The following is a 7,880-nucleotide window of genomic DNA, read 5'->3' on the forward strand; positions in this document are numbered from 1 at the left end:
GCACAAACTGATACTCAAAGCATTAAAATTTCATTATGTCTAGTTTAAGGAGATGTGACCCAAGATAAATTTCTTAGAGCTTTACTAGTTAAGTGTTATTTATTTTCTGAGGCTGATTTCATCCTTAAAATTTTCAGGAAACTAGTCATAAGTACTTTGAACTGTGGTGTTGGAGAAGACTCTTGAGAGTCCCTTGGACTGCAAGGAGATCCAACCAGTCCATTCTGAAGGAGATCAGTCCTGGATGTTCTTTGGAAGGACTGATGCTAAAGCTGAAACTCCAGTACTTTGGCCACCTCATGCGAAGAGTTGACTCATTGGAAAAGACTCTGATGCTGGGAGGGACTGGGGGCACGAGGAGAAGGGGAAGACTGAGGATGAGATGGATGGATGGCATCACTGACTTGATGGATATGAGTCTGAGTGAACTCCGGGAGTTGGTGATGGACAGGGAGGCCTGGCGTGCTGTGATTCATGGGGTTGCAAAGAGTCGGACACGACTGAGTGACTGAATTAAACTGAACTTTCAATTCTACATGATTGTGTTTTTCTGAAGTTCCAGTTCATACATTGTTTCCTTCTGTGGCATTTTTTTTTATTAACAAAAAGCTAAATGGTTTTTTTAAAGTCAACATAGTTCAAAAAAACATATGATTATGTTTGCCATCTCAGTATTAACTTTGTATTGTAAAAAGTTGGTAATGTATTTTTCTTATTATATCACAAGTAGTATATGTTGTCTTTTATTTTCCTTTCCGTTGTTTTCTTCTAAAATTTCAGTAAAGATTGCTTGAACATCACTTTTACACAATTCAAATCAGGTACAGATATGACAAGTTTGGTGGATTTTGGTAAAGATTTTATTTTTATGATGGTCTCCAAGGCAGAAAAAACACTTTTTCCTCCTAGTTTCTGGATTTATTAGTATAACTGACTTACATTATTATGTTACTTTCATTTATATTAGTTTCACTAGAATGTAGTGATTCAATATTTTTATACATTACAAGTAATCACCATGATAAGTCTAGTTACCATCCAGCACCATATGAAATTATTATAGTATTATTGACTATATTCCCCTTGTTATACATTTCACCCTTGTGATTCATCTGTTTTGTAACTGGTAGTTGATACCTCATAAACCCCTCATCTATTTTACTCATTCCCTTCCCTCCCCAACAACACCTATTTGTTCTCTGTACTATGAGTCTGTTTTATTTACTATGTTTGTTCATGTTTTATTTTTTAGATTCCACATATAAGTGAAATCAAATAGTATTTATTTTCATTTGTCTGACATTTCTCTAAGCATAATACCCTCTTTGTCCATCCATGTAGCTGCAAGTGCTTTTATTCTTTTCACATATATATCTCACATCTTCTTTATCCATTCATCTATAGATAGATACTGTGGTTGCTTCCATAACCTTGGTTATTGTAAATAATGCTGCAATGAACATAGAGCTGCATATATCTTTCTGAGCTACTGTTTTTGTTTTCTTTGGAAAAATACCCAGGGATGGTATTTTGGATAACATGCTAATTCTATTTTTAATTTTTTGAGGAGCCTCCATAATGTTTTCCATAGTGACTGCACCAATTTACATTCCCACCAACAATGCATGAGGATTTCTTTTTCTCCACATCCTCACCAACACTCATTATCTCTTGTCTCTTTTGATAAGAGCCATTCTGACAGGTGTGAGGTGACATTTCACTGTAGTTCTAATTTGCATTTCTCTGATAATTAGTGATAAGCATCTTTTCATGTGTCAGTTGGTCACCCGCATGTCTTCTTTGGAACAATGCCTGTTTAGGCCCTCTGCCCATTTAAAAAATCTCATTGTTTATTTTTTGTTGTTATTGTATGAGTTCTTTGTAATTTTGGGTATTAGCCCCTTACCAAAAATAAGATTTGCAAATATCTTCTCTCATTCAGTTGGTTGCCCTTTCATTTCGTTGATTGTCTCCTCTGTCTGTGCAAATATTTTGAAGTTTGATGAGGTAACATTTGATTATTTTTGCTTTTGTTTCTCTTATCTAAGGAGACAGATTAAAAAAAAATTGGTGCAATTTATGTCAAAGAGTATTTTGCTTATGTTTTCTTCTGGAAGTTTTATGACTTCAGGTCTTACATTTAGGTCTTTAAAACATTTTGAATTAATTTTTATATACGGTTTGAGAAAGTAATCTAGTTTTATTCTTTTGCATGCAGCTGTCCAGTTTTCCCAACTGGATTTACTGAAGAGGCTGCTTTTCCCCATTGTATATCCTTACCTCTTTTGTTGTAGACTAATTGACCATGTAAAGTGGGTTCATTTCTGGACTGTCAATTCCATTCCATTGATCTATGTGTCTGTTTTTATGGCAGTACCATATTGTTTTGGTAACTGTAATTTTGCAGTATAGTTTAGAATCAGGGAGTGTAATACTTTCAGCTTTGTTCTTCTTTCTTAAGATCGTTTTCACTATTTGAGACCTTCTGTGTTATAATACGATTTTTAGGGCTGCAAGTCCTAGTTCTATAAAAAAAAGCCCCTGGTGTTTTGATAGGAATTGGACTGAATTTGTAGATTGCCTTGGGTAGTATGGTCATTTTAATAATATTCATATTTCCAATCTATGAGCACAGAATACCTTTCCATTTGTTTGGATCATATTCAGTGGCCCTGGGCAACAAGACCATTTTAAATTGACGCAAAATAACAGATACATACAGTGTGAATGAAATTTGCAACTTGACTATAAATCTCTGCTTCTACTTTCTACAGTTTAGAAACACATTTAGGATTAATGTTTCTTTGTCACATTTCTGCTAATGAAACTTAACAATTCTGAGCAAGCCAATACTAGGGTTTTCAGAATATTTTATAATTATTATTCAGAAAAAGATGTTTCAACAGAAACATTTTTCTAAAGTTGTAAATTGGCTTCTTTTTAAGATTAAGATCCTACATTATTATTTTTATATAAACCAGATTATGGATGTCAGCAATTTTTCATTTCTTTAAAAACATGTGATACCTTCAGGAATTTCTATTATAAACAACCCAGCAGTGTCTTTACCAGCATTCTCTATCCTGCCTCTTACCAAATCCTACCACCCATAGACTCTTTAGAAAGTTTTCTATTCACAGGATTATGGTCACCTATTAAATTATAATCTGCGCTGTGCTTAGTCACTCAGTCATGTCCAACTCTTTGCAACCCCATGGACTGTAGCCTACCAGGCTCTTCTGTCCATGGGGATTCTCCAGGCAAGAATAATGGAGTGGGTTGCCATGCTCTCCTCCACAGGATCTTCCCAGCCCAGGGATTGAACCCAGGTTTTCCGCATTGCAGGCCAATTCTTTATTACCAGGGAAGTCCAAGAATACTGGAGTGAGTAGCCTATCCCTTCTCCAGGGAAATGTCCCAACCCAGGCATCAAACTGGGGTTCCTTGCATTGCAGGTGGATTCTTTACCAGATAAGCTACCAGGGAAGAATTATAACCTGGTTTCTTTCAAAAATATTTGAGATAGCTTACTGGATTGCACAAGTATAATAACATGAAGATTAAAGACATATTTACAAGCAAAATAAATTTAAAATGATGAGATATAACTAAAGAAAAAAGTTAATACACAGAAATATGTGCCACAAGTTCCCACAAAACTCTTCAAAGACAACTACATATTTATACTTAGTTCCAAACTTCTGGTTAGCCAAAACTAAAAGGACAATATTATCACATAGAGAAATACTGTCCTAATGATAATAGTAATAAAAAATAATAAATGTGGATAAAACTTAATAAACTAATGTTTTTATGGCTATGAAATTTGAGAAAATTTTCTACTCCAATTTAGTATTTTGAACACTTAAGAATAGAACATGGAATTCTTAGGAATGCTTCAAGGAATCATGGAAAGGAAAATATTATCAACAATAGTCTTAAAATCAAAATAACTAGTTTTGTTTCTATAGTGCCCTTCAATGTAAATTGAGAGCATAAGGCCAAAGTACAATGTAGCAAATGCAACTCTCTGTAAGTGGGCAGTACAAAAAAATCAAAACAATGAAATAAGCTCTCTTAATGTCTAGATTGGTCCGGGGATAAATACTGTTACTATTTATTGGACTGGGTGAACTTCATGCCCTTTAATCTGTCCTTCATGGATATTATTTCTTGTACTTTGACTTTTTTTTAAATCGAAGCATAGTTGATCTAAAATGTTGTGTTAATTTCTGCTGTACAGCAAACTGACCTATGTATATACACACACATTCTTTTTAATATTCTTTTCCATTATGGTTTATCCCAGGACACTGAATATAGTTCTCTATGCTGTGAAGTAGGACCCTGTTGACCATCCATTCTACATGTAATAGTTTGCAACTACTAACTCCAAACTCCAAGCCCTTATCCCCACTCCTTCCTTGCTCCCTTGGATGCCACAGGTCTATTCTCTACATCTGTGAGTCTATTTCTGCTTCATAGATTGGTTCATTGGTGTCATATTTTAGATTTCACAAATAAGCGATATCATGTATTTGTCTTTCTCTTTTTGATTTACTTCACTTATTGTGGACTTTGATTTTTGATAAAAGTTGGCCAGTGGTGGTTATCTGATTATTTGACAAATGTTTTGGAGTAATTATTTAGTGTTACTAGTTGAAATACATATATTTTTAAAACTCATATACTTCAAAATGTATATATTTTAAAAATCAACTGAGTAAAGAGACATAAGAGAATGTCCCCTTATGAAAATTAAGGTGCCTAACTTAGACTTTGTATTGAGTTGGCATTGGCCTGCCTTGGTAGAGAGGCGGTCTGCGAGCACTGTGGAAAGTGTAAAGATTTTTCTCAGAAAACAATTCTGAGTCTGCTCCAGGATAAGGGCAAATCAATAAGCAAAGTTCCAAAGTTCTACACTCTAGACCATGACTTTGACAATTTTAACCTGGAAAATTTTCAAAGTAGAATTACCCATAGGAAAATTCCATAAATCCATTTGTGAAATGTCTGAATTTAACAGCTTTCTAGTGACCCTTTTGGGGAAAATGACTTGTGAAATGCACTGCATACTAATAAAAATGACTGACATGCTGTTTAGAGTTGTTGGATATAAACCAATTAAACCTTTGGAGGACATCTGCCAGAAATACAAATTTGTGTTTAGAGACAACTGACCTTAAATGAACTCTTTCTGATTATTACATGGAAGGAATATTGTGTATTGAGGCCAGAACTATCACAGAGTATTTATCTTTTCAGGTTATTCTTTTTTTTTTTTTCCAGCAAGGGGAATTATACTTTGGTTATATTGTTGAGCTTAGTCTCTTTCAACTACTAATAGTCTTAATGAGACTGCTGTTAACTAGGTGTTTGTCTAACAGTTAACAAACTGTAAATATCAGATTTTTCCACATAACCGCCAAGAAACATGGATAATTAAAATAAATACTCAGAAGCCTTCTAAATTTCCACTTACTAGCTATGCACCAAAACTCTGCCTTCTAGAGGTTCTCTGTGACTGAACCTGTGTATAATGAATCATACTCAGTCACTTAAAATGGCTCCTTTCCTCTGCCAATGACCTCACACTCTCCTTATTAGCACTTCTAATTTAACTCATGTGCTGCAGCGTATAGAATTCTAGAAGTATATCAACAGACATCTCCGTGGGAGGCTGGGGGGATGAAGGAAAAAGAAAGTTGGCGTGTTCTGAGGCTTTTTTAAAAAAACCCAATATTTTCCCTTTAATTTCTCTTCAAAAATTGCAAAAGCAATATGTGTTTAGTGAAAGTGAAATAGTATAAAGAAAAAAAAAGAGCGTTTAATATTTTTTGTCACCTCCTCTCCCTGCCACCTGGGTCCTCCTCATCTCCTGGATCCTCACAAGCAACAAATGTTAACAACCTGATGCATATCCTTTCACACATTTCTACATGCTCCTTCATTCACAAACCAACTAGCACATATGAAATTCCATGGGTCTTGAATTCAGGTGCTCTATTCTCTCTACAGACCTAGACTTGGACTCGCTTTTCCTTCTGGACACTAAGTAGTTGCATCAGCTCGGGTTTTGAAATGAGGTGAGGTAAGAAACCTCAACACGTGTATACCTGTGGTGGATTCATGTTGATATATGGCAAAACCAATACAATATTGTAAAGTTAAAAAATAAAAAAAAATTTTTTTTTAAAGCACAAAAGATGCCTCTGGGATCTCAGCTAGGATGACTCAAATGGCTGTGGATGACTTGAATGATTGTGGCTGCAAATGTAACTTTACAACAGCCTCTCCACACATCTCTCTGAAGTGGAGAACTGAAGAACCGACCAAGTTGGGATTGTCGGTGGCGTGTCTGGGCCACTGCACCATGGCAGTCTTAGGGTAGTCAGACTTCATCTGTGGTGGCTCAGGTGGTTTCAAGGAAGAGCATGGATGAAGCTACATCCTCTTTATGACCTCAACTTAGAAACCATGTGGCGAGCTATGCTCGCTCTTCAGCCAGGTGCTCACCTCCCTGAGGGAGCGGCCCACATCCGGCCACTATGGCCACTGGGTCTCCTGGAAGCGGTCCCAGAACAGTGACACCAAGAGCTGTTCATCGTCCACCTCTCCAAGAGCAGCAGTGGGGGCCGTCGCTGTGGCTGACAGAGTGGTTGAGGATAGTACAGTTGCCGTCGCCGCCATCTTCTCAGAAGCTGCGGTCACTTTCCCTCTTGCTCAGCAAGGGCGCTGGCTTAGAATCTAGGACCAGGAGCAACTGGAGCTCGCTTCTGGTCGCTATGGTTTCTCACTAGGCCGGCTTTCTTTCCTTGATGATCCTCCAGGCTATGGGGCACTAGCGCGGGGGAAAAATTGGAAACGGGCTAAAGAGGCAAGGTTTGAGGTTAAGACAGCGGCTGGCTGCTGACCTGTTTCCAGCAAATGAGGCAAGATCATCCGATGTTCGAACCCAGCAGGAAAAGGAGACTACTGACTGAAGAGTAGACCCATTTAGTGTTTGAGAAGATAGTAGACTACATCGGGGAGACTTCAGCTATGGTCGATAGGCTTTATGGCACCTCATTTCAAGCTACACAAGGACTGAGTGTACTACGTGAATGAGATGATCTTGAAGTTGCCTGCCAGTATCTCCAATGACACAGCTGGTGTCTTTGGGGACATGCAAGACCTACAAGTTTTAACAGAATAATTCTGGATTCCCTAGCACCCTATGCCAAATATAAAGTGTGGATAAGGCCTGAAGCAGAGCATTCCTTATTGTATGGGAAACTTGTGGTGAAATCTGGACTTGTTGGAATCACTGAAAAGACTTCTCAGTACCAGGAAGTCCTGGTGTACTCCATGGCAGACATCCCTTTGGGTTTTGAGGTGGCAGTGAAGTCTACACAAGACTGCAGGAAAGTAGACCCCATGGCAGTTGTGGTATTTCACCTAGCAGACATTGGGGAATATGTGTGGCATGAAGAGACATTGAGTTTAAATGAAATCATCCTGAGGATGTATTGCTGTGTGGAAGGGCCTGGCTTTGTTTCCTTTGTCTGTGTGGGCTCCACCATCATGTTGAATTTTGTTGACACTCTGACCTCTTCAGGGACTTCTTAGTTTAATATTCTCTCTGTTAAGGACAAATGCAGACTAGATTTTTATTATGCAGAAATGGCTCAAAAATGGAGTTTTGGATCTTTGTAATTGTGGCAAAATAGAATTTGTTGCTGTTCAGTCGCTCAGTTGTGCCCAGCTCTTTGCGACCCAATGGTCTGCAGCACACCAGGCTTCCCTGTCCTTCACCGTCTCCTGGAGCTTGCTCAAACTCATATCCGTTGAATTAGTGATGCCATCCACCCATCTTGAAGAATGTCTAAATAGAATGCTGT

The 7,880-nt window shown here is 37.6% G+C and overlaps 1 pseudogene; it reads left to right on the forward strand.

Annotated features, from left to right (window-relative positions):
* The first annotated feature begins 6,945 nt into the window (after positions 1-6,945).
* LOC102287916 (60S ribosome subunit biogenesis protein NIP7 homolog pseudogene) lies at positions 6,946-7,608 on the forward strand (annotated as a pseudogene).
* Positions 7,609-7,880: the final 272 nt, after the last annotated feature.

This window comes from Bos mutus, chromosome 6 (assembly GCF_027580195.1).
Source record: "Bos mutus isolate GX-2022 chromosome 6, NWIPB_WYAK_1.1, whole genome shotgun sequence".
Lineage (NCBI taxonomy): Eukaryota > Metazoa > Chordata > Mammalia > Artiodactyla > Bovidae > Bos > Bos mutus.